Here is a 27,199-nt window from a genome sequence, read left to right on the forward strand (position 1 = left end):
ACTTCTAAATAACATTTAAAAATACTTCTTGAGTAGACCCTTAAAACTAAAATTTCCAGAAAGTTTCTTTTAAAAAATTTATTTTTTGTTTATTTGAAAGCCATAGTTTCAGAGAGAGAGAGATGGAGAGACAGAGAGAGTGAGTGAGCGAGCGAGCGAGAGAGAGCACTTCTATCTGTTGGCTCACTTCCCAAATGGCCATTCTGGAGCTTCTTCTGGGTCTCCCATGTGAGTACAGGGGCCCAAACACGTGGGCCATCTTACCCTGCTTTCCCAGCTGTGTTAGCAGGAAGATGGATTGGAAGCGGAGCAGCCAGGTCTCGAAATGGCATATAGAATGCTGGCATTGCAGGCAGAGGCTTAATCTGCTATGCTACAATGCTGGCTCCCAGAAAATTTTAAAATGCTTATTATGCTTAATAAACTTTTCGGAGTTTTATATACAAATACGAAGATGCACAAATTGTAAAGGCATAACAGTGAAATCTGAAAAAAAGTAGTACACAGAGGTGGGTGCTGGATACAGTGGTTAAGATTATGCTTAGGGGCCCAAGCACTTGGGCCAATTTCCACTGCTTTCCCAGGTGTATTAGCAGGAAGCTGGATTGGAAGTGGAGCAGCCGGGATGCCAGCTGGTGCCCATATGGTATGCTGGTGTTGCATGTACCCACTGAACCACAATGCTGGCCCCTGAGTATTTCTACTTTTGATGGATATTTTTTGCTAATCAATTATTTGGTTGTTTCAAATAGTGCTGCAGACATGACAATACATTTACTGTAAATAGCAAACTACTTCCTGTAGTTATTAATTTTTCCAATAGCAATGTATGGAAGTTCCATTTTCACCATATTTTCACTGACATTTGGTATTTTCCTTTTTTAAAGTTTTTCTGCTGGATTTGTGTCATGTGATTTTTATTTGTATTTTCCTAATGAGTGGTGAGGGAGAACACCTTTATATATGCTGTGGAAATTTCTTTTTTGGATATCTTTATGAACATTTGTTTAACTCCTTTGTTCATCTTTCAAGTGGGTGGTCTTTTTCTTATGCATATATCAGCATACATACACACACACATACATTCAAGGTGTAAATCTTTATCAGCTATGTGATTCTGCCTTCTGACTTATCTTTGCCTTCTCATGATTATGCCTTTTGGTCAACTTTATAAATCTCTATCTCTAGTGCCTTTTTAAAAAAGATTTATTTATTTATTTGAAAGGCAGTGACAGAGAGAAAGAGAGAAAGGGGAGACAAGGGATCCGTCCGGTTCACTCCTTGAATGCCTTCAACAGCCAAGACTGGGACTGAAACCAGGAGCCCAGAACTCCATCCGGGTCTCCCATGAGGGTGGTGGGAACCCAAGTGCTTAGGTGCCTCCCAGGTGAATTGGCAGGATGGTTAATTGGAAGTGAGGAGTCCCTTGGACTTGAACAGGCACTCTGATATGGGATGCAGGTATCCTAAGCAACTGCTGAACCTGCTGTGACATGCCTGCTACTTTATTTGCATCTTAAAAATAAATGTGATTTGGGGTTTGTGCTGTGGGATAGTGGGTAAAGTCTCCACCTGCAGTTTGAGCATCCCATGTGGGTGCCAGTTTGAGTCCCGGCTGCTGCACTTCCTATCCAGCTCTCTGCTGTGGCCTAGAAAGGCGGGGAAGATAGCTCAAGTCCTTTGGCCCCTGCACCTGCCTGGGAGACCCACAGGAAGCTCCTGGCTTCAAATTGGCCCACTTCCAGCATTGTGACCATTAGGGGAATGAACCAGTGGATGGAAGACTTTCTCTCTCTTTCCCTCTTTCTCTCTGCTTCTCTGTAACTCTGCCTTTCAAAAAAATAATAAATAAATCTTTGAAAAAAAAAAAAAGTGGTTTGGAAACCTAATGAAGATTAAGAAACTTGAAGTTGAGCTAATCAGAGGCTGGTATTCCATTATGAGGACTCTAATTTCTGTCCTAGCCTCTTCTAAGAGCGAAGTCTTTAGAAGTAATCTCTTACTCTTCTGTGGACCCTGAATGCCAGCTTCCTGCCCCTTAAGGCTGTGCTCTGCTCAGCTTTTCAACCTCCCAGCTGCCTCTTTTACTCAACTTTCAAGCATCTCAGCTGCCTTTAAGACTTTCAGCTGCCACTTTCCAGGCTCTCAGCTTTTCAGCTGCTTTGAGAAGCGCTCTGAGCCTGCTTTTTAGAATTGGCTCCTGCCTTCAGGGAAAAAGTATCCCAGAGTGTAGAGCTGCGTCACTTTTCCATGCTTTCCTTCTTTCTGAGATCTTGGCTTTGAAGTCCTCCCTACTTTGTTAGCTCTTAGAAATAAAAAGCCATTGTAATCCATAAACTGTACTTTGGAAAATTATATTTACTAAATAAAAGTGTTTATAGTAAAAAAAGAAATCTTCAGAGGTTTAAAATAATTACCCACCTTATTTGGTGTTCTTGGTGGGGGTGTTGGTCTGGGGCAGCTTGTCTTGCCCTGAAGTTCCTGGGCATTATACAGCTTCCTGAATTTCTGTAATATTTCATTTCTGTTGGTGGAGCATCAGCTTGAATTATTTCCATCTTCTTTAAACCTTTGAAAATGTACTAGGGAAAGCGTAACGTTGCATTTTTGTTTCAATTTAAACTTCTATTTTAGTGAGATTGAACATTGTTTCAAAGGATAGTCTTTTGCATCTTCTATTTGTGATTTTCCTCTAAATATAGATTATTTTTTTCATTGATTTTAAAGTGTAACATTGACTGTATTGACAAATGAGAATTCAAGCATCTGATATTAAAGGCTTATTACAGTAATAGGTGTAAAGATAATTGTTTTATCTATCGATGTTTACAGAGTTGTTTCAGGAATTTTAGAAGCAAAGGTTTTGTCTCTTTTTTATATGTTTTCTTGGTATCTGATTAACATGAAGCAGATCACATTAAAAATAAGTAAAGATAGGAGCGGAAAGCCCTTGAAGATATTTCCATATGTCATACTGTGTTCAGGTGATTTATCAGTATGCAAAGTTGGTCTAGTTATTGATCTATATTTTTGTTTTAGTAGGATGGCTTCAAATCTAAAGTCATCAGGCATCTTCCTGCCTCTTTTTAGCTTATGTGTGTGTACGTGTGTATGTATATGTATAACATTGCATAGATTTAATGTATATGTCTTACTGATTTTGTATGTATGTATACACCTGTGATTCTATCTCTACAACCAAGGCACTAAACATAATCCATTAGTTCCCAAAAGTTTCTTCAGTGTTTGTGGTGTGTGTATGTGTCATGTGTGTGTGTGTTCAGAAGACCATTTAACATGACAGATATCTCCTTATTTTAGTATACAATACTATTTGTTAACGTTAGATATTACATTGTTCAACAGATAACTAGAACTTATAGAACATATATATATATATATTTAAAAGATTTATTTATTTATTTGAGAGTCAGAGTTACACAGAGAGAGGACTTGCATCTGATGGTTTGCTCCCCAATTGACCGCAATGGCTGGAGCTGCGCTGATCCGAAGCCAGGAGCCAGGAGCTTCCTCTGGGTCTCTCACGTGAGTGCAGGTGCCCAAGGACTTGGGCTATCTTCTATCTTCTACTGCTTTCCCAGGCCATAGCAGAGAGCTGGAATGGAAGTGGAGCAGCTGGGTCTCGAACCGGCGCCCAAATAGGATGCTGGTGCTTCAGGCCAGGGCGTCAACCCACTGTGCCACAGTGCCGGACCCAGAACATATATGTCTTATATGACACACTTTATTCACTGATGAGCAACCTTCTTTTTCTTCTTACCCCAGCTCCAGGCAGCCACCATTGTAGTCTCTGCTTGCATGAATATGACTTTTTTTTGAAATTTTATTTTATTGTTATTTTTTATCTATAAACCTTTTATTTAAGGTCTACAAACTTCATTCATTTCATATATAAAACTTTAGGAATGTAGTGATTCTTCCCACCCTGCACCCTGCCTGCACTCCCACCCTTCTTCCTCTTCCCTCTCCTATTCCAGTTCTTATTTTTTACAAAGATCTATTTTCAATTAACTTTATAAACATAAGATTTTTTTTTAAAGATTCATTTTATTTATTTGAAAGAGTTATAGAGAAAGGTAGAGACAGAGAGAAAGGTCTTCCATCGCTGAGCTGAGCTGATCTGAAGCCAGGAGCCAGGAGCTTCTTCTGGGTCTCCCATGTGAGTACAGGGGCCCAAAGATTTGGGCCATCTTCTACTGCTTTCTCAGGCCATAGCAGAGAGCTGGATCGAAATGGAGCAGCCAGGGCTTGAACCAGTGTCCGTATGGGATGCTGGTGCTGCAGGCGGTGGCTTTTACCTGCTGTGCCACAGCCAGCCCCACAATTGTTTGGTTTAAAAAAATCATCCAGTTTAATTTTTAGTCAGCATTATGAAAATAGTTATGAAGGAAGGTGGAATTTTCCTCATGTTAGGCATACTTTGGCTCTTTTACTTGTGAAAGTATAATGCTGCTCACAGAAATGTCCTTGTTTTAGTCACTGCCCTACATTTTATTTTTTTGATCATTTCATCTTTATTACACACGATGTTTGTTCTTATACTGCCTGAGGCCCTCAGGGAATTGTGTGAAGAAAAGTTGAAGCCTTTGGGGAAGGCTAGTCTAAAAATAAAACCCTCAAGGTGCTAGACCATGGGTATAGCTTAGATCTTGGGGCTGCATTTTTAATATTGTAAGTTGTTACATTACAAGTAATATAGTCCACTTCTCTTCCATAGGGAGATAAGAAAGGTTGCAAAGCATTTTGGCAAGAGCACAGCCTTTGATGCTGAGGTTCCTTGAGTTCTAGTTCCAGCTCTCACCAGTTGTGCTACTGGAAGCATGTCACTCTTTGGGCCTTTGTTAATTTATCTTCAAAATGGGGAAAAGAGCTTCTACATTAGGTTGGCTTGTCAGTGTTAATTATATGTTAAGGTGAATATTTAGGAAATAGTAACTATTATTACAAATTTAGATTTTTTTTCTTATTCTCGAGTAAGACTTTGTTTTCTCCTGCATGTGATTCACAAACTAGAGCCAACCTACCTAGGTTCTAACTCTACCTCTACTAAGTGTGACATTGGGTAAGGTACTTAATTTCTTTGTTGTTCAGCTTCCTCATTTATAAATGAGGATAGTTATGATGTCTGCATTCTAAAGCTGTTGATTTGTTAATATTTATGAACTCAGAATAACATCTGGATAATATGAAAGTACTAAGTAAGAATTTGGTAAATAAAACTAAGCACTCAGCCAGTGTAATTGGCCATTGTTATTAAAAAAAGAACAAAAACCATATGATTATCTCAATAGATGCAGAGAAAGCATTTGATAAAATACAGCACCCTTTCATGATGAAAACATTAAGCAAATTGGGTATAGAAGGAACATTCCTCAACACAATCAGCACAATCTATGACAAACCTAATGGTGTACTATTGAATGGGGAAAAGTTGGAAGCATTCCCATTTAGCTCTGGAACCAGACAAGGATGTTTACTCTCACCATTGCTATTCAATATAGTCCTGGAAGTTTTAGCCAAAGCCATTAGGCAAGAAAACAAAATCAAAGGGATACAAATTGGGAAGGAGGAAGTCAAACTATCCCTATTTAAAGATGACATGATTCTATATACAGGGCATTCAAAAGACTCCACTAAGAGACTATTGGAACTCAGAAGAATTTGGTAAAGTAGCAGGATATAAAATCAATGCACAAAAATCCAGCAGCCTTTGTATGCACAGACAATGCTATGGCTGAGAAAGAACTTCAAAATCAATCCCATTCACACACACACACACACACACACACACAATCAAATACCTTGGAATGAATTTAACCATGGATGTCAAAGATCTCTATGATGAGAATTACAAAACATTAAAGAAATAAAAGAAGATACAAAAAAATGGAAAAATCTCCCATGTTCATGGATTGGAAGAATCAATATCATCAAAATGTTGTTTCTTCCAAAAGTGATTTACAGATTCAACGCGATACCAATCAAAATACCAAAGACCTTCTTCTCAGATATGGCAAAAATGATACTGAAATTCATATGGAGGCACAAGAGACCTAGAATAGCTAAAGTAATCTTGTACAACAAAAACACAGCTGGAGGCATCACAATGCCAGATTGTAAGACATACTACAGGGCAGTTATAACCAAAACAACCTGGTACTGGCCCAAAAATTGATGGATAGACCAATGAACAGAATAGAAACACTAGAAATCAATCCAAGCATCTACAACCAACTTATATTTGACAAAGGAGTAAAATCAATCCCTGGAGCAAGGATAATCTCTTCAACAGGTGGTGCTGGGAAAATTGGATTTCCACATGCAGAAAGATGAAGCAAGACCCCTTAAACAAAGACCGACTCAATGTGGATTAAAGACCTAAATCTATGACCTGATACCTTCCAATTATTAGAGAACATGGGGGAAATCCAGCAAGATATTGGCATCAGCAAAGAATTCTTAGAAAAGACCCCAGAGGCACAAGCAGTCAAAGCCAAAATTAACAGTTGGGATTGCATCAAATTGAGAAGCTTCGGTACTGCAAAAGAAACAGTCAGAAAAGTGAAAAGCCAATCAACAGAATGGGAGAAATTATTTGCAAACTTTTCAGCTGATAAAGGATTAATAACCTGAATATATAAAGAAACTCAACAACAGCAAAGCAAGCAACCCAGTGAAGTAATGGGTAAAGTACTTAAACAGACATTTTTCAAAAGAGGAAATCCAGTTGGCTGACAGACACATGAAAAAATGCTCAGGGTCACTAGCCATCAGGGAAATGCAAATCAAAACTACCATGAGGTTTCACCTCACCCCGGTTAAAATGGGCTTCATACAGAAATCAGCAAACAGTTGTAATTGCTGGTGAAGATGTGGGGGAAAAGGTACCCTAATCCACTGTTGGTGGAAATGTAAATTGGTAAAGCCACTATGGAAGACAGTATGGAGATACCTCAGAAATCTGAATGTAGACCTGACATATGACTCAGCCATCCCACTCCTGGGAATATACCCAAGTGAAATGAAATTATCATATGAAAGAGTTATTTGCACCCCATGTTTATTGCAGCTCAATTCACAATAGGTTAAGACATGGAATCAACCCAAATGCCCATCAACTGAAGATTAGATAAAGAAATTATGGGATATATACACTATGAAACACTACACAGCATTAAAAATAACAAAAGAAATCTGTCACTTACAACAAAATGGATGGAACTGGAAAACATCATACTTAGTGAAATAAGCCAATCTCAGAGGGACAGATACCATATTTTCTCCCTGATCTGTGATAACTAATAGAGCATCTTAAAAGGCAATCTGTAGAAGTGAAATTGACACTGAGAAGCAATGACTTGAACAGCCCTTGTCTTTGAAACAGTTTTTTTTGTAATATACTATTTGCTGAACTCTACTTAACATGGAGTTAAACATATGTTTATGAAGTAATTGAAAATAGATCTCAGTAAAAAGTAAGAGTGGGAGGAGGAAATGAGGGGGTAAAGGTGGGAGGGCAGGCACGGTGGGAAGAATCACCATGTTCCTGAAGTTGTAATTTTGAAGTGTATAAAGTTTGTAACCGTAAAACTGTATAGTTCTGAATACATTGTTACTTATAAGGGTATAGTTTAAAAACCTGCCATGGGACCTCCAAATCCCCTTAGGTTGGGTGATAAAAATACCATCTTAAGTGTTAAAGTGATCATATGGATAGGATTGAGTGTCTGGTAATAATGACTAAATTAAAAAGGAGTCAGTGGGCCTGCGCCGTGGCCCAATAGGCTAATCCTCTGCCTTGCGGCACTGGCACACCGGGTTCTAGTCCCTGTCGGGGCGCCGGATTCTGTCCCGGTTGCCCCTCTTCCAGGCCAGCTCTCTGCTGTGGCCAGGGAGTGCAGTGGAGGATGGCGCAAGTACTTGGGCCCTGCACCCCATGGGAGACCAGGATAAGTACCTGGCTCCTGCCATCAGATCAGCATGGTACGCCGGCCGTGGTGGCCATTGGAGGGTGAACCAACGGCAAAAGGAAGACCTTTCTCTCTGTCTCTCTCACTGTCCACTCTGCCTGTCAAAAAAAAAAAAAAAAAAAAAAAAAAAAGGAGTCAGTGATCCAACAGCAGGCTCATAGACTAGGCAGCTCATATCTGGATCCTTGAGTGATCACTGATGTCATACATGAGTGTTAATTGTTAAATAAACAAGAGTCTCTGTGCACTAACTTCCCATGCAGGACCTCTGTCCTCAAAGAGTTGTATTATAATAATGTATAAGTGCTTGCAAAAGATGTATCCTTCTAGGGTGCTTCTTTAATGTTAATTGTTTCTAAAAAAAAAAAAAAGTGAAATTAACTTTCAGATGCAATGACTTTGAACAGCCCTTGTCTCAACTGTTGAACATTTTTGTTGTTTTGTTTTGTTTCTTCATGCAAATTGTTGAACTCTTTACTTAGCATAGTACTTAGTGTTGGTCTTCTGTGTATAAATTTAATTGAAAATGGATCTTAGTGGAGAATGGGACTGGGAGTGGGAGAGGGAGAAGGAGGAGGATTGGGAGAGTGGATGGGATGGTGGGTACGATGGGAAGATGGGAAGGTACTATATTCCTGAAGTTGTACTTATGAAATGCATTAAGTTTGAATTCCTTAAATAAAATATTTCTTTGGGGACAAAAAAAAGCACCAGTGGGCTTAAAAATGGATCCAGAGACAGCATTACTGTGTATCAAATGATGGAATTCAGGTAAGAGATTGAGTGGAAGATGTTTAATGAGGTCAAAATTAGTAACTCTGAAGGTGGAGCAATTTTAAATGGTGACTGAGTGATATAGATTTTTACTTATAGCTCACTCTTATGAAAAGTTGGGGAGAAATCTTACAGGAATGTTTTTTTGTTGTGTTCTCCACTGTTAGGAAAGAGGCAATAGGAAAAGAAGCATGATTTGACTGGAAAATACTTTCATGTAGCACCTAATTAGCATTCAATGATACCTTACATTTTCTCTTTTGGTTGAAAAGTTACTAAGATTTTGTATGTCTCTCCCTCTTTCTTGCTCTTTATATATATATATATATATATATTACATATATGTATATATGTATACATATATATATGTATACATATATATGTATGTATATTACATATATAAACATAGTAAATATTAGTATGTTTTAGCTATAAAGTAAGAAGTGAGCAAGGCTGGATTATTTTAAGTACCATTGTGCATAAAATATTTTTTCTTTTCCCTTTGAATTAGCATAAAGAATGATAGAGATGTCCTCTCTTTTGTTGGATTTTATAATTTCTTTTGTATCCTACATTTCAGGTAGTGACAGTCTTCACATCAGGGTTTTGTTTCAGTCCAAATGTAGTATCTGGTAGACTCATGCAGATGTTCATATGTCATCATGTGGCTCACCCTTATTTAAATAAACCATACTACTGCTCAGAGATAAAAATCAAAGAATAGAAAACATCTCAAAAGTAAAATATACTTGTAGGGAGACTCACGAATGTATGTACATCTGTCAGAGGAGAAATGAAATGCCTTTTATGGCAGAGTTATTTTCTCTCCTTAAATTTTTTTTTTTTTTTTTTTTTTTTTTTTTTTTACAGGCAGAGTGGACAGTGAGAGAGAGAGACAGAGAGAAAGGTCTTCCTTTGCCGTTGGTTCACCCTCCAATGGCCGCTGCGGCTGGCGCGCTGCGGCTGGCGCGCTGCGGCCGGCGCACTGCGCTGATCCGATGGCAGGAGCCAGGAGCCAGGTGCTTTTCCTGGTCTCCCATGGGGTGCAGGGCCCAAGCACCTGGGCTATCCTCCACTGCACTCCCTGGCCACAGCAGAGAGCTGGCCTGGAAGAGGGGCAACCGGGACAGAATCCGGTGCCCCGACCGGGACTAGAACCCGGTGTGCCGGCGCCGCAAGGCGGAGGATTAGCCTAGTGAGCCGCGGCGCCGGCCCTCTCCTTAAATATTACAGAGTTTCTTTAAAAACAAAGTGTAAGCCAGTTGGGTTCAACAATTTCTCTCTCTCTCTCTCTCTCTCTCTCTCTCTCTCTCTCTCTCTTTCTTCCTTTCTTTTCCCTCCTTCCCTTCCTTCCTTCTTTCTTTCTTTCGATTTACTTATTTATTTGAGAGGCAGAGTTACAGAGAAAGAGAGAGAGAGAGAGAGAGGAAGAGACAGAGAGGCCTTCCATCCACTGGTTCACTGCCCAAATGACTGCAACGGCTGGAGCTGGGCTGATCCGTAGGTAGGAGATAGGAGCTTCTTCCAGGTCTCCTACATGAGTGCAAGGGCCCAAGTACTTGAGCCATCTTCCACTGCTTTCCTGGCCAATAGCAGAGAGCTGGATTGGAAGAGGAGTAGCTGGAGCAGGAACCAGTGCCCATATTGGATGCTGGCACTTCAGAGGCAGCTTAATATGCTATGCCACAGTGCTGGTCCTTCAACAATTTCTGAACATAAACTTTGAGAATACTTTTACAACTGAGGATTTTAAAAAAATGTTTATCATGCCTTGTTTTCCACAGATTTCCATTGGGCATAGTAGATGTTTTAGGTGAAGAGAAGGATTCACAGTGATATCCAAGTGCCATGAATGGAGGAGATAAAATGAATAGCTGACCTGTGCCCCACACTTGCACTGTTTCCCTCTGCTTGCACTCCTGGTCTGTAAAATAGAGCAGCCTCCCATTTAATCCCTTTGTTAAAAACTAGAGACTCCTCACGAAATCAGAGGAACTGCCTGAGGAGAATTGGGGCTGATGAGGTAAGTGCCTGTGCACCCAAATATGCCTTTATCTTCTTGGTATTTGGAACCCCATCCTCTGCGTACTGTAAAATGAAACCTGTCTTTTGAAAAGTCTGACATCTTTACACACACAGCTCCCTGCCGGCTGCTTTGTGATAGGAGAGCTAAGCAGAAAATCAGTGTGGGCTTCACATAGAGTTTAGTAACTCCCAGAGAAAGTCTTGTGTCGCATTGGGTAAAACTAGCCATTCAGAAGATCCCTGGGAGCTCTAGATGTACAGGACTAGGCCAGCCTTGACTTTCAGTCCTTCAGCCGTGTCCCATACTTCTGATCTGCATCTATAACAACGTCCCAGCATGATTTAAAGTGGCTTACACAGTGATCAGTGCATGTAGAAATACGTTCATCAGAGAGATGGCTAGGTTCATGCATTAACCTCAGTGATGGCTGGGTCATTCAGCTATAAAGCATAATTCTTATACACTGAGGTTTTACTATATTAGATTTTCATTTAGGCATGTTTTTATGTTTCCTTTCAAATACATTGAAAATATTCCTTGGGATTCAAGTTAATGATTTTTGTCCTCCAATAAAAATAATAAAAGCATATTAGAAACATAGGAAAAAAGAGACCCCCACATTCTAACTACCATTAACATATTATTTTCAGCATTTGGATTATTATTTCCCTTGAGTGTACATGCACATAAAATGAAATTATAATTATACTACATGTTCAGTAGTCTACCCTGTCTTTTATGACCTAAAATTACATTATAAGCTTTTCCCTATGTTTTTATATTCATCTTAATTAACACAGCAGTTCAGACATGTCTTATTGAGATAATTGGACTCCTAAGTATTGGTCATTTGGGTTGAAACATTGTTGCAGAGCTGTTGGTACTTGGAATATATGTGGAGAAACAGGCAATAGAAATTGATGGTTAGGAAAAGGAAATATTCTTTCCTTTTGGAAGACTTTCCTTCTCTTAGTTTAAAATTATCTCTAAATCTTGAAAAATGTGAGACAGTTTTTTTACTTCATTAAAGATATTCATAGTGATGTGTGTATTTTCTTAGGTAGATAGTTGTATTTAACAGAATATATGTAATCCCAAGGAATCCTGTGTTGCTGGACTTTTAAAGAAATTGGTCTTCTCACTACCTTATTTGAGAGACCTAATAACAATTTCATGACATGTGCCTTGCCTCTTGGGAGATTGTGTCATTGTACCACAATGACAACCTGGAGGTGTGCTTAGAGTATACTAGCAGCACACACACACAAATGCACACACACAAACACACACACTCACACACTTTCATTCAGCTGACCCTAGAAGATTCCTGGAAAGAATGTCTTAAAGGAAGTGTAAGAGTAAGAGTGATCTGAAAGAAATGAGAAAGAATCTTGAAATAGAGGGACCAGCCAGTGTCATGGTCCCATCCCTGGACCACTCACTGCCTGGACATGGGATAATTGGCAGTCACGTTGTTATGAAGGAGTTGACTCCTAGCTAGGTTTGTTCCAAGTTCTTATGAGAAAAGAATCTGGTGAGGAGACATGAAAGTGTGCTGGAAAGGAAGATTTATTGAAAGGAATAATATACACACAGGTGTGAGTACTAGCAATCTTTATTCATGAGGAAGGAAGGGCTGATCTCCCCACCAAAGTTGGGATTGTCCTTTTGTAGGATAGGAGTATCTTAATGGAATATTCAGAGAGGGTGGTGTTTGGATGGGGGCTGTGGTGCATGTGTTGAAATTTAGGAAGTGTCAGGGTATCTGTTGCATAATGGTGAGGGTCCCGTGCATGATGGGGAGTGGGTGTGCTGAGCCTGCAGTCCCATGTTGGATACTTCTAGCCAGTGTTAATGGAAGCAAGTAGGATTTAGATCGCATATGTGCACAGGTGCTGCTGGCAGTTCTCAGTTTCTTTCACTAGCTACCTACCTGCCCCCATCAACATGACTATTGCCATGGCCAGTGGACTCTATCCACAATACAAAATAGGTAGGCAAATTATAATCTGAGAGACAAGAGTGGGGAACAGCTTTTCCCAGATATATATGCGTCCATCCCAAACTCAGCCCCTGAATTCTTACCAATTAGGAGCATGTTGAAACCCTCAGGTTTGTTGAGGCTAAAAAGAGAAACTAGGCCGGCACTGTGGCTCAATAGGCTAATCCTCCGCCGGCACACCGGGTTCTAGTCTCGGTCGGGGCGCTGGATTCTGTCCTGGTTGTTCCTCTTCCAGTCCAGCTCTCTGCTGTGGCCTGGGAAAGCAGTGGAGGATGGCCCAAATGCTTGGGTGCCTGCACCCGTGTGGGAGACCAGGAAGAAGTACCTGGCTCCTGGCTCCAGATCAGTGTAGCTCCGGCTATAGTGGCCATTTGTGGGGTGAACCAATGGAAGGAAGACCTTTCTGTCTCTCTCCCTCACTGTCTAACTCTATCTGTCAAATAAAAAAAAAAAAAAAGAAAAGAAAAATAAGAAAGGAAATAGGAGGGAGGGTGGGAGTGAGAGAGGGAAGATGGGGCAAGAAGTGTCATTATGTTCTTAAAACTGTATGTATGAGATACATGAAATTTGTTCCATTTATATAAATAAAAAATTTAAATAAAAAAGCATCTCTTTTCCATTGGTTTTATGTTTCTTAGCTGGGGTTTCCTAGAAACCGTAGCCTGAGGCAATGCTTATATAGTAGAAGGCTGTATCAGGAGTTTCAGTCCAGGGACAGCAAGAATAAGGGTGAAAAGGGAAGTGAGGCAGAGAAGAAGGAAAAATAAATGCAAAGTGATGTGTTACTGATCTGGTGGCAGCTTCAAGTGAGTTGTTTTCCAGACAGAGCTCTCCATGGGCCTGGTAGGCAGTTATTGGGCAGAAAGGAGAGACATTCTTTCTGATTGTTATGTCTAGATGTCAAAATTCTCTCCATGGTGTGTTGTTTAACCTTCACTCCTCCGGGTTAAGGAGCCAGTCTGGGCAGGCAGTGGAAAACAAATCCTCTACCCTACAATGTGGTGAGCAATATGAGTTGAGAAGTGGTTGGAGGAACTAACACTTTTGTGGGTTCTGTAGGATCAGATTTGGGCAAGGAGCTGAGGTCCATGATGTTTATGGAGTCCCAGGTGGCAGGTGGGGCTGAGCATGTAAACAGCCAAAAGTAGGTGCTCAATTTCTGTCAACACTGTTCTCTTTCCTTAGTTTCTCATCTGCAATATCTTTCAAATATTCTGATTTTTATTATACTGTTTTATTTTGTTATGTCAGGTTTTCATTTTAGATCCGTATCCCTCTAGTTTCTATGATCCTGATATCTTCATTTACATAATTTCTAGACTGTGGGTTTAATAGAATTGTATTCCTCTGTTTACTTTCTGCCTCATTACTTGGAGGACAGAAAACTGCCCTGACAGGGAGGTCCCATGAGCCATTTGATTTAATCTATTCCCTAAGTATTATTACTGTGCTTATCTCTCCAGCTTACTTTCCAATTGGATGAGCTATAGCAAATGTTTTAATATAGAACTATTGAAAACTCAACAGTGAGTCAGAAAAGTAGCATTTCTAAAAGCAATGCTGTGTAAAAAACTGTTCTTTTAAGGATTTCTAATAGGAAACAAAAGAAGGAGAGATTGGATTATGAATATGATGACAGAAAATTTTTAGTTAATTTCTCAGTGGCCTTTGGTTGAGTGTATACTATATGCTGAATTCTCAACTGAGTTTAAGGATACGGTGCAGGCAAAAGTGTGAGATTCTTCTTTCCTGGAGTGTAATCTCCAGTGACGGTAAGCAGGCATGCACATGGGCATGAGCATTAATCGGAAAATGACATGCATACCTTTAAAATAAGTACTGACGAAGTTTTATGGAGAAGTACATGTTGAATTGATACAGTAGATTGGGGGTTGAGATAAAGTTGACTTAGTCATGGCACAGGGAGAATTCCTATAGTAATGGAAGAATAAGAATTCAAGAGTTAAAGGAGTGATGGGTAAAGGTGGATATTTATTCATGACAAATATTTATTAAATATAAACTCTGTGGGGGCAGGTATAACTGTACCTCATGACCATTGTTGGTAGTTTGGACCAGTGTGATGACAGAGAAATTGGCAAAAAGTAGCCTGAGCAGAATTCAGGAGTTAAAATGAGCAGTTTTTGGAGAATAGGATGAATTGTAGTTGAGAAGAGTATGTGAAGGTCACTCTGGTTTATAATTTGTATAGCCTGATGGATAGCAACACAGTTACTGAAGGTAGGAACACTGGAGGAGGGGTAATGAATAAGGTTCTATGGAGAAACAGCCAATAGGCTATATCTCTCTGTTAGTATACATATAGATATAGTATAGATATACATTCAGATTTAGGTAATAGAAGCGGGGATTTATTATGAGAATTGGCTCATACAGTAACAGAGACCAATAAGTCTCATGATACACTGTCTACAAGTTGGATGGCCAGGAAGTCAGTGGTGTAGCTCTCAGTCCGAAGTGGAAGGCCTGAGAGGGGGCTGTTGGTATAAGTCCTGAAGTCTAACTGTCTGAAAACCTGGAGTTCCAATGTTCAAAGGAAGAAGACAATGGATATCTCAGTATCAGAAGAGAGAGTAAAACAGACTTTCCTCTGTCTTGTTCTTCTTGGGCTCTTGGAAGATTAGTGTCTACTTGTGTGAGGGTGGATCTTTCTTACTCAATTCACTGATTCGAATTCCATTTTTTTCTGGAAAAAAACTTTCACAGGCATACCCAGAAATATTGCTATATCAGTTATCTGGAGTTCCTTAGTCCAGTCAAATTAACGCCTAAAATTAACCATCACAGACAGCTTGGAGTAGAGTGGGACATCCCCTCCCTCTTCCTTTTGTAGAATTTGAAGTGCTGTAAGATAGCTAAGTGGAGATGTTTAATAAGAATTGGGTATAGGAAACTAGAACTCAGAAGTTAGGTTTGGACTAGTGAAACACATTTGCGAAGTATCTGCATATAGGTGTTAATCAAAAGCATAAGAAGAAAAGAGCTAAGTTTTTTTAAATAATTAATTTATTTGAAAGGAAGACTTACAGAGACAGATCTTCTTCCCACTGGTTCACTCCGTAAATGGCTGTAACAGCCAGGGCTGGGCCAGGCTGAAGCCAAAAACCTGGAGCTTCATCCAGGTCTCCCATGTGAGTAGCTGGGGCCCAAATACTGGGGCCATCTTCCGCTGATTTTCCCAGGTCATTAGCAGGGAGCTAAATTAAAGTGGAGAAGCTGGGACATGAACTGTTACCCATATGGGATGCCTATATCACAGGCAATGGCTTTACCTGCTAACCACAACATTGGCCCGTGAGAACTAAGCTTTTGAACTGTTTTTTCCCCTTAGGTGTATTTCTTAAAATCAGCCTGAGTTTGTATCACTTTTAATTAGCATGTGGATTTTAGTGTGAATGTCCATATGTACTCTAGGTGTAAAAACAAAACTTTATACCCTTGGTCTATGCAGGTAGTTTATAGGCAATGAAATGAGACACTCAAGTAATTACAGCAGTTATAGATCTAGGCAGCCTATGATTTGTTGTAAGATTTTGGATACATTATTCAGTAAGACCTGTGATTTCCCACCAAATGTTGAATTTACAAATACCATTATGAGAAATGTCAATTGTGGGTAAGTAATGTTTCTGTGAACCATTAAGAATGGCTGAGGAAATTGGCTTGCATTTTCCCCAATAAAAGTTTCAAGTCAGTAAAGAGTCTCAGTAGAATATCAACCTACTGAATGTGAGCCTAAGAGTGAGAAATAGAAATAGGAGACAAAGGGACATAAACAAAACCTATCACAGGGCTCATGCTTTGTTTCTATTCTATAAAGTTTCCAGAAGGTTAGTCTTCTATTAATCACTTTTATTTTTTTAGTTATTATTAATATTATTTTAAATTTTGTAAGATTCACTTTAATGCAATGTTTAGTAATGTTCATCCTACATAGACATATTTTTTTCTTTTCTTTTTTTTCAACTTTTATTTAATAAATATAAATTTCCAAAGTACAACTTTTGGATTATAGTGGCTTTCCCCCCATAACCTCCCTCCCACCCGCAACCATCCCATCTCCCACTCCCTCTCCCATCCCATTCTTCATCAAGATTCGTTTTCAACTAATTTTATATACAGAAGATCAACTTAGTATATACTAAGTAAAGATTTCAACAGACTGCACCCACACAGTCATACAAAGTATAGAGTACTGTTTGAGTAGTAGTTTTACCGCTAATTTGCATAGTACAACACATTAAGGATAGAGATCCTACATGGGAAGCAGGTGCACAGTGACTCCCATTGTTGATTTAACAATTGACATTCTTATTTATGATGTCAGTAATCACCTAAGGCTCTTGTCATGAACTGCTAAGGCTATGGAAGCCTCGAGTTCACCAACTCTGATCTTATTTAGACAAGGCCATATTCAAAGTGGAAGTTTGCTCCTCCCTTCAGAGAAAGTACCTCCTTCTTTGATGGCCCATTCTTTCTGCTGGGATGTCACTCACAGAGATCTTTCATTTAGGTCATTTTTTTCTTTTTTCTTTTTCCTTTTTTTTTTTTTTTTGCCACAGTCTCTTGGCCTCTTGGCTTTCCATGCCTGCAAAACTCTCATAACTCTCATGGGCTTTTTAGCCAGATCTGAATGCCTTAAGGGCTGATTCTGAGGCCAGAGTGTTGTTTAGGGCATTTGCCATTCTATGAGTCTGCTGTGTATCCCACTTCCCATGTAGGATCTTTCTCTTCTTTTTAATTCTATCAGTTATTATTTGAAGACACTGGTCTTATTTATGTAATTCCTTTGACACTCAATCCTATCTTTTTGATCAGTTATGAACTTAGACTGATCACTTTAACAAATAAGACGTCGTTGGTACATGCCAACTTGATGGGATTGAATTGGAATCCCCTGGCATGTTTCTAGCTCTGTCATTAGGGGTAAATCTGATTTAGCATGTCCCGAACTGTACATCTCCTCCCTCTCTTAGTCCCACTCTTACATTTAACAGGGATCACTTTTCAGTTAAATTTAAAAGACTAAGAATAATTGTGTGTCAATTAAAGAGTTCAACCAATGGTATTAAGTAGAACAAAAACAATACTAAAAGGAATAAAATAGTAAGTTGTTCCTCAACAGTCAGGACATGGGCTGATCAAGACATTGCTTCTCATAGTGTCCATTTCACTTCAACAGGTTTTCTTTTAGGTGCTCAATTAGTTGTCACCGATCAGGGAGAACATACATTTTCCTAGTTTTTAATTATAATTAATTTAACTCCTTTTTAAAAAAAAAAAAGTTTTATTTATTTGAAAGGTAGAGTTACAGAGAGAGACAATGAAAGAGAGAGATCTTCCATTTTCTGATCCACTCCCCAAATGGCCGCAACTGCCAGGGCTGTGCCAGGCTGATGCCAGGAGCCAGAAACGTCTTCCGGGTCTCTCACGCACGTGGGTACAGGGGCCCAGGGACTTGGGCCATCTTCCGCTGCTTTCCCAGGCACATTAGTAGGGAGCTGGATCAGAAGTGGAGCAGCCAGGACTTGAACTGGTACCCGTATGGGATGCCGGCACTGCAGGCTGTGGCTTAACCTGCTGTGCCAGAGCCCCTGCCCCTTAACCCTTCTATTAAATGCTGACCTTTCAGTTTTAGTTGTCATCAGAAGTCACTTAGGATCTTCTCTGAAACAGAGTTCTTGCTGACGTTTCCTTTAATTTCTTCCTAGTATTCATGGGGGAAAGTAACATGAAGGTAAATAAATCCTCATGCTTAATAATCTAATTTTTAAAATGTCCATGGAAGAACTAAATGTTCCTTTCAACATTAGTGAGAAGATTCTTCTTTTTTTGTGGTGGATATTCTGGTTTGAATTAGAAATATATTAGGAATGGAACAGTGTTAAAAATAGAACATTGCTTAGGGTTCATATTTAAAATATGCACATAGCATTTCCCCTTTACTTTAGCTTTATTGAGTATAGGTTTTAACACCTTAGAAATAAGTGGAATCTTGATGCAATGATGATTTTCTGTTTATAAAAATAGCTTTAAATAAACCACCCCTACCCCATCCCACTCAATTGATTATTGCATGCTCTTTTTTGATTAGTTTGATGAAAGCTTTCTCTTACTGTAGTTATAGATAAACCAAAAAATATGTAGACATTGAGCTGGCGCCGTGGCTCACTAGGCTAATCCTCCGCCTTGCGGCGCCGGCACACTGGGTTCTAGTCCCGGTCAGGGCGCCGGATTCTGTCCCGGTTGCCCCTCTTCCAGGCCAGCTCTCTGCTATGGCCAGGGAGTGCAGTGGAGGATGGCCCAGGTGCTTGGGCCCTGCACCCCATGGGAGACCAGGAAAAGCACCTGGATCCTGGCTCCTGCCATCGGATCAGCGCGGTGCGCCGGCTGCAGCGGCGGCCATTGGAGGGTGAACCAACGGCAAAAAGGAAGACCTTTCTCTCTGTCTCTCTCTCACACTGTCCACACTGCCTGTCAAAAAAAAAAAAAAATATGTAGACATTGATATAGTAATATAAATTTATTTGTATGGACTCTTCCTTTATCAAAATTTTACTTTTTTTTTTTATTTGAAAGGTAGGCAGGCAGAGATGAGCTGTCCACTCGTTCACTCCCTAAATGACCACAACAGTTGGGGCTGGGCCAGGTCAAAGGTGTGGGCTGGGAGCTCAGTCTCAGCATCCCACATGAGAGGTAGGGACCCAGCTACTTGAACCGTCACCTACTGTTTCCCCAGGAGCACGTGAACAGGAAGCTGGCATTGCTAGGCACTCCAGTGTGGTATCCTAAGTGGTGTCTTAACCACTATACCAAATGCCCACCCCTATTTGTGGACTATTCTTTTTAATTGTAGAGCAGGTTGCTTAGTGAAAGCGATTGATTTTTTATTTTGTTATTTATTTTATTGGAAAGGCAGAGTTAAAGAGAGGCAGAGGCAGAGAGAGAGAGAGAGAGAGAGAGGGGTCTTCCATCTTCCATGCGCTGGTTCATTCCCCAAATGGCTGCAAAGGCCAGAGCTGGTCCAGTCAGGAGCCAGGAGCTTCTTCCAGGTCTCCCTTGCAGGTGAAAGGGCCAAGGACTTGAGTCATTTCCCAGGCCATAGTACAGAGCTGGATTGGAAGTGGAGCAGCCGGACTTGAACTGGTGCTGACGTGAGTTGCCGGCACTGAAGGCGGTGGCTTTACCTGCTATGCCACAGTGCCAGCCCCTTGTTTTGTTTTTAATCAAACAAAGTTGAAGTTTGGATTGCTTCTGAGGTGAAATGCATTTCTTTATTTCTGTTCTTCCTTCGTCATAACAGCACTCAAGAGTGTACTCAGCATAGTTGCTTACACCCTGCTGTGTCCTTTGTCTGCCACTCCCCTTTTCTGATTTGGACATCTAGGCATGTTGTGAGAGCCTAATACAGGCAGGGAATATGGTTTTATGTGGGATACTCCTCCCCTTTCCTCTCCTAATTTTTGATTTTATTTCTTTCCTGAATGGGAGGAAAGATAGGGACGGAGGGAGGAAGCCTTTGAGACAGAGTGAATTCTGTTGTGAACAACAGGGAACAGTGATGTGATCCCTGTTTTCTTCAAACATTGCTTGTGGCCCAGAACAGAGGGGAGATGCTCAGTAAACCAGTTCCGGAGCTCTCCCTTTCTCTTCGGCTTTCACTTTAAGACAAAGCAAAGGGGTGGGTTAAAGCCCCATACTGCAAATGGGCTCCGGTTTGAGTCCTGGCTGCAGCGAATGGAAGACCTCTCTCTCTCTCTGGCTCTACCTCTCTCTGTAACTCTGTCTTTCAAATAAATAAAATAAATCTTAAAAAAAAGAAAGACAAAGCAGATAGTCTGAATAAAGGCTCATATTTTGGATTCCTATCTGTTTTCTTTTACTATGTCAAGAAGAAATTCTCTGGGGAGCCTGTGCTGTGGTGCAGTGGGTTAAAGCCGCCGCCTGCAGTGCTGGCATCCCATATCAGCACCATTTTGAGTCCCGGCTGTTCCACTTCTGATCCAGCTCCCTACTAATGCACCTGGGAAAGCAGCGGAAGATGGCCCAAGTCCCTGGGCCCCTGTACCCACGTGGGAGACCCAGAAGAAGTTTCTGGCTCTTGGCATCAGCCTGGCACAGCCCTGGCAGTTGCAGCCATTTGGGGAGTGAACCAGAGGATGGAAGACCTCTCTCTCTCCCTCTGTCTTTACTTCTCTACATAACTCTTTCAAATAAATAAAATAAATCTTTAAAAAAAGAAATTCACTGGAACACTTGAGGTTATTCCATGAGTCCGCATTTTGTCTTTATCAGCAGTGATTATGCATGTACTTTGCTTGTTAAGAGACTGAAGAGTTCTAGAGCAGCAGTTTCAAAATAGTGCTGCTCCATCCTTCTGAGTACCTGGAATCAGTGGAATCAAGCTAGTTTTTGCTTATTTTAAAAAATTACTTATTTAAGTGGGAAGGAGAGAGAGAGAGAAGGTGAGAGTGAGAGCGAGAGATCTATTCCATTGACCAGGTTATTCCCCAAATGCCTACAATGGCCATGACCAGGCCAGAACTGAAGCCACAAATCAGGAACTTAATCCAGGTCTCTCATGTGGTGGCAAGAACCTATCACCACTGCCTCCCAGGGTCTGCATCGGCAGGAAGCTGAATCAGGAGCTGGAGCGAGGAGTCAAACCCAGGCACTCTGATTTGGGATGTATAACATCTTGACCACTAGGCTGAATGTGAGCCCCAGTGGGCACGATGCTTTAGAGGGTGTTCTGGAACTGGGAGGGGGAAGGTCTCTGCTGGGAGCCCTGAGAGGCTTGGGCCTCAGTTCTTTGCTGGGCTATGTTGTAGAAGGATCTAAAAACTGATTGTCTCTCACCCTCTTCTCCATGATTGAAAGGTAGTGTGAAAGCATCACTAGAGTGCATAGCTTTGTGTTAGGCCTGATAAGTTACAAATAAGATAACTTGTGGCCTGCATTCTCAAGGACTTTTTTTTTTTTTTAATTTTTTGACAGGCAGAGTGGACAGTGAGAGAGAGAGAGAGAAAGGTCTTCCTTTTTCCCTTGGTTCACCCCGCAATGGCTGCTGGGGCCGGCGCACCGCGCTGATCCGAAGCCGGGTGCTTCTCCTGGTCTCCCATGGGGTGCAGGGCCCAAGCACTTGGGCCATCCTCCACTGCACTCCCGGGCCACAGCAGAGAGCTGGCCTGGAAGAGGAGCAACCGGGACAGAATCCGGCGCCCTGACCGGGACTAGAACCCCCTGTGCCGGCACCGCAAGGCAGAGGATTAGCCTATTGAGCTACCGCGGTGCCGGCTACTCAAGGACTTTTATACAGGGAAGAGGAAAAGAAAAATCTAACAATAAAGATCAGTGTTACTTTAATATGAAAAAAATGTTTACAAAACCAGGTAAAGAGGAAAGTGCCTTTTGCTCTATTAATTTCATACTAAAAAAGAAAACTTGGGGTTGGCATTGTGGTGCAGTGGGTTAAAGCCCTGGCCTGCAGCACTGGCATCCCATATGGGCAACAGTTTGAGTCCCGACTGCTTCACTTCCAATCCAGCTCCCTGCTAATGTGCCTGGTAAAGCAGCAGAGAACAGCCCAAGTCCTCGGGCCTCTGCACCCATGTGGGAGACCCAGAAGAAGCTCCTGGCCTCAGATCGGCTCAGCTCTGGCCATTGTGACCAGCAGATGGAAGACCCCTCTCTCGCTCTATCTCTACCTCTCTCTCCCTCAGTCTCTACCTCTTTCTGTAACTCTCTTTCAAATAAATAAAAAATAAATCTTAAAAAAGAGAAAACTTGTATTTTTCAATTTGGTTTACAAGAATACTTCCAAATAATTTTTGGGAAAATGGTATTAAAAGATAAGTGTATTTTGGTGTAAAAATTTTTGAAATCATGCATTTTTTTCATAATATGAATTTTCCAAGAAGTTTTAACAGATCCCAATTATTCGATGTGTTTTATCTGTCTATATATACATGCATGCATGCATACTCGTATGCACACAACTGTATGCATCCAAATAGTGGTACCATTCTGTATATTAGTTTACAAGTTAATATTTTCACTCAGTGTATGATGACTGTTTTCTAATGTCTCTATTGTAGATAATCTACTGTTTGAGGTATTTGTGTGGTATTCCTGTACATGTGTACCACAGTTCATTTAAGTGTTATCTCGTTGAGGGATTCAAGTTTTTCACTATGAAATTATGCTGCAATAAACATTTTTAAGTTTGTCTCACTGTTTGTATATAGAATTATTGATAATTTTTAAATTATTTTTAATATTGAAAATATTAAAACTTCTATCACTGTTGTATAATCAAGATATAAATTGCATCAAAGTTGAAATGTTATAGAAGATAGTGGGGCCGGCGCCGTGGCTCAGTAGGCTAATCCTCCGCCTGTGGCGCCAGCACACCGGGTTCTAGTCCCGGTCGGGGCGCCAGATTCTGTCCCGGTTGCCCCTCTTCCAGTCCAGCTCTCTGCTGTGGCCTGGGAAGACAATGGAGGATGGCCCAAGTCCTTGGGCCCTGCACCTGCATGGAAGACCAGGAGAAGCACCTGGCTCCTGGCTTTGGATTGGAGAGTGAACCAACGGTAAAGGAAGACCTTTTTCTCTGTCTCTCTCTCTCTCTCACTGTCCACTCTCCCTGTGTTAAAAAAAAAGAAGATAGTGGTTATTATGTTGTATTAAAAATTATTTATTTGTTTGAGAGGCAGAAAGAGAGAAGAGCTCCCATCACTGATTCTCTCCTAAGATGCCTGCAATAGCTGAGCCTGAGCTGAGGCCAAAGCCAAGAGCCAGGAATTCAATCCAGGTCTCCCATGTGGATGACAGGAACTCACTTAGTCACACTATTACCTTCAAGGGTCTACATTAGCCAGAGGCTGGAGTCAAGAACTGGAGTCAGTTATTAAGCCCTGATACTCTGATATAGGACACAGATATCTTAAACTCTAGAACAGATGCCTGCCCCATCGTGCTGTATTTTGATAGCACTTTGTAATCCACCTTCACCTATTTTATTTAATTCTCACAAGCATGGTATGGTGTGGTTTCATTTCTTCATTAAGATGAGAATCTTTGAGGCCTGCGCTGTGGCATAGTGGGTAAAGCCGCTGCCTTAGTGCTGGCATCCCCTATGGGCACTGGTTCAAGTCCTGGCTGCTCCAAGTCTGATCCAGCTCTCTGCTATGGCCTGGGAAAGCATTAGAAGATGGCCCAAGTCCTTGGGCCCCTGCACCTGTGTGGGAGACTTGGAAGAAGCTCCTGGCTCCTGGCTTTGGATCGGTCTCTCTCTCTCTCTTTCTCTCTCTCTCTCTCTGTAACTTTTAAGTAAATAAATAAATCTTTTTTTAAAAAAGATGAGAACCTTTGAGAGTTAAAAAAATTCATTGTCTTCCTGAATGTCTCAATTAATAAGTGGAAGGGCAAAGATAATTGATTGCTTTCTCCAAAGTAAACAACATCCATATAATAAGATGAAGTTAAGAAAGGCTTGAGGTGGGCTTTGCTTAAATGATATTTTCTTAGCATTTTGTGGTAGTTGATAGGCTTTGTGTATTAATGGGTTATGATGGATCTGAAAGATAAAAATATAGAAAGTCATTTAAATCAAACTTCATATGAACAGATTTATTGAGCCACAGAATAGTTTTTGTTGCAAATGTGATTACAGTTTTTAAATCAAAAATCAACTTATTTTTTATTTCCATTCTCCGTGAACTTTTTTGAAATATTCTTGTACAAATTGACAACCCTTAGAATTTTTAACATCAGGGCAGAATTTTAAGTAAGTTTCTTCTAAGGATTATACAGTAGTGTTCCTATCCCTTTTGTAAGTTGTTTGTTTGTTTATTTACTTATTTATTGATCTTAACCTGAGCCCTGGTAGAGATAATAGATTTAGACATGTCATTTAGCAAGTGCTTAGAATGTTGAGGTCCCCAATAGGGGGTCTAAATCATTGAGGTAAGAGTAATAGGATGGGGGCTGGTGCTATGGCTCAGTAGGTTAATTCTCTGCCTTAGTGCTGGCATCCCATATGGGTGCCGGTTCTAGTCCCAGCTGCTCCTCTTCCAATCCAGTTCTCTGCTGTGGCCTGGGAAAGCAGAAGAAGATGGCCCAGATCCTTGGGCCCCTGCACCCATGTGGGAGACCAGGAAGAAGCACCTGGCTCCTGGCTTTGAATTGGTGCAGCTTCGGCAGTTGCGGCCATTTGGAGAGTGAACCAATGAATGGAAGACCTTTTTCTCTTTTTTTCTCTTTTCCTCCTTCTCTCTCTCCCTCCCACTCTCCCCTCCCCCTCTCCCTCTTCTTTCTCTCTCTCACTCTCTCTCCCGCTCTCTGCCTCTCCTTCTCTCTGTGTGTAACTCTTCCAAATAAATAAATAAATAAATCTTTTTTAAAAAAACAGAGTAATAGGATTCTGCTAGTGGTGACTGAGGTGGAAGCCATAGAAGAGGGACAGTGATTCTAATGGGTTGGCCAAGCCATAGTCTCCACATGTATGTAAATCCACGTGTGGTTTCTTGTCAATTGCTGGAAATGGAGGTTAATTTAGAAAGTTTTACAGGCAGAGAATAAGATCTTGCAGCAAAGAGAGAGAAAACCTGCAGCAAAGAGAGAGAGAGAGAGAAAACCATCTTGAATAGTTGGAGATGGCAGGAAGAGAGAAAGGCAGGCCCTGTTTAGTTGACTGGAGTAGAGTTCAGCACACATGTCCTACTTTTTGCTGCTTTTCTCTGCAGTCCCACTTTGATGACAGCTGCCTGGCGGAGTTTTATGGAAGCCTTCAGCATTTCAGGCTGTGAAACACTTCTCTGAAAAACAGCCAACATTTATATTACTTCAGCCTCAGGAAATCCTTTTGGGCACTGAAAGAATTGGCGTGAAGAAATCTTTCCTTTTACTCACTAAATACTCAACTTCTATTAGGATTTTAGAATATTCACATTCTCAGATTGTTTCATGTGTAATTGCAGTTGAAAAGTGGCTACTGATTTTAAAGACCGCATGTGAAAACTTATCTCATTACTTGAAATTTTACTGTATTTTTATCAGACATTAGGACCATTTACACTGAGAAACATTAAGCAAATTTAGCACTGTTAAGATTGTTTTTTAATTGAATCTCATTTTGGGGAAAAAAAGAGTATTTGAGTTTCCTATGCATATTTGGATTCCATATGTCATACATTTCTTGGCAGATCTAGACTTACATAATCAAGGCACACAGCCCCGCATTTATATGGATATCTTCATAAAAATAGACATAATCCTGATTCATTTCCCAATCATTTCTAAATTTATTATAACTGCCTTTTAAATTCAGTAGTATGTCTTTGAAAACATAAAAGTAATATGTAAATGAAAACAAACTAGGTGTTATATTTTTCTTGCATCAGTGACATTTCTATATATTCTCAATTTTACAGCATAGCATAGAAGATAAGAGCAATTTTCTTAGGTTGAAATCCCAGCTATGCTGGTTATTAGTTGTGTGACCTTAGGCAAAATTTTGACCCTCCTGTATGTTAGTGTTAGTCTTCTCATGAAAAAATGTGAATTTTAATATTAATAATCTCATCAAATTGCTGTGAAATTTTTAAAAATGAATATGTATTTAAAGAACTTGGGGCTAGAGTGTTGTAGCGTAGTGGGTAAAGCCACTGACTGTGACTCCAATATCCATATGGACCGTGGTTTGTATTCTGGCTGCTCCACTTCTGATCCAGCTCCCTGTTAATAGCCTGAAAAAAGCATCCAGAAGTGGCCAGGTGCTTGGGTCCCTGCTGCCTATGTGGGAGAACTGGATGAAGCTCCTGGCTCCTGGCTTCGGCCTGTCCCAGCCCTGGCCACTGCAACCATCTGAGGAGTGAATTAGCGGATGGAAGATGCCTCTGTCTTGCTTTCACTCTCTCTCTCCCCTTCCCTCTCCCCCTCCCTCTCTCTCCCTCTCTCTTCCTCTCTCTCCCTCTCCCTCCAGTAACTCCGACTTTCAAATAAATAAAATAAATCTTTAAGAAAGAGCTGTAGTGAGTTTTTTGACATTGTGCTTCCTGACGAAACTCAGCAGAAAGGAAGTCACTCTTTAAGAGTATGTATTTCCTCTTTGAGTACTAGGTATCAAGGTATGGTGACCATGTCCATCTGGTTTCTGGTTATATGCTATTACTCAGCCCCTGACACCCTGGGATACTGTCATCCCTGTTCAATTCAGGAACCACATTGCTAAGATGGCAGCTTTGCCCATTGTCACTTCTGGCTTGCAGAGATTAGCTACTACAGAGATCTTTAAGAATGCCAGCAATCTTGTTAACCAGTGTACAAGCACACTTCAGAAAGTTCAGTGTTTATTTTGAAGTCCATGCATGGGTTTTTTTCATT

General features: G+C 40.7%; 1 protein-coding gene across 4 annotated transcripts in view; it reads left to right on the forward strand.

Annotated features, from left to right (window-relative positions):
* Window positions 1-27,199, forward strand: part of GPR63 (G protein-coupled receptor 63) — a 61,259-nt gene that overhangs the window by 22,472 nt on the left and 11,588 nt on the right. Inside the window, exon 2 of one of the 4 annotated variants that reach the window (XM_051855448.3) lies at window positions 3,435-3,546. The exons of 2 other annotated variants lie outside the window; for them this stretch is intronic. The gene's annotated coding sequence lies outside the window, so the exon portion shown is untranslated. Of the gene's footprint in view, window positions 1-3,434; window positions 3,547-10,549; window positions 10,789-27,199 lie in introns of those variants that run through there. One more of the 4 variants, XM_089332875.1, reaches the window with a different exon arrangement.

The sequence above is a fragment of the Oryctolagus cuniculus genome, chromosome 5, assembly GCF_051225735.1.
Source record: "Oryctolagus cuniculus isolate XC-2025 breed Fujian yellow rabbit chromosome 5, ASM5122573v1, whole genome shotgun sequence".
In the NCBI taxonomy this organism is placed as follows: domain Eukaryota; kingdom Metazoa; phylum Chordata; class Mammalia; order Lagomorpha; family Leporidae; genus Oryctolagus; species Oryctolagus cuniculus.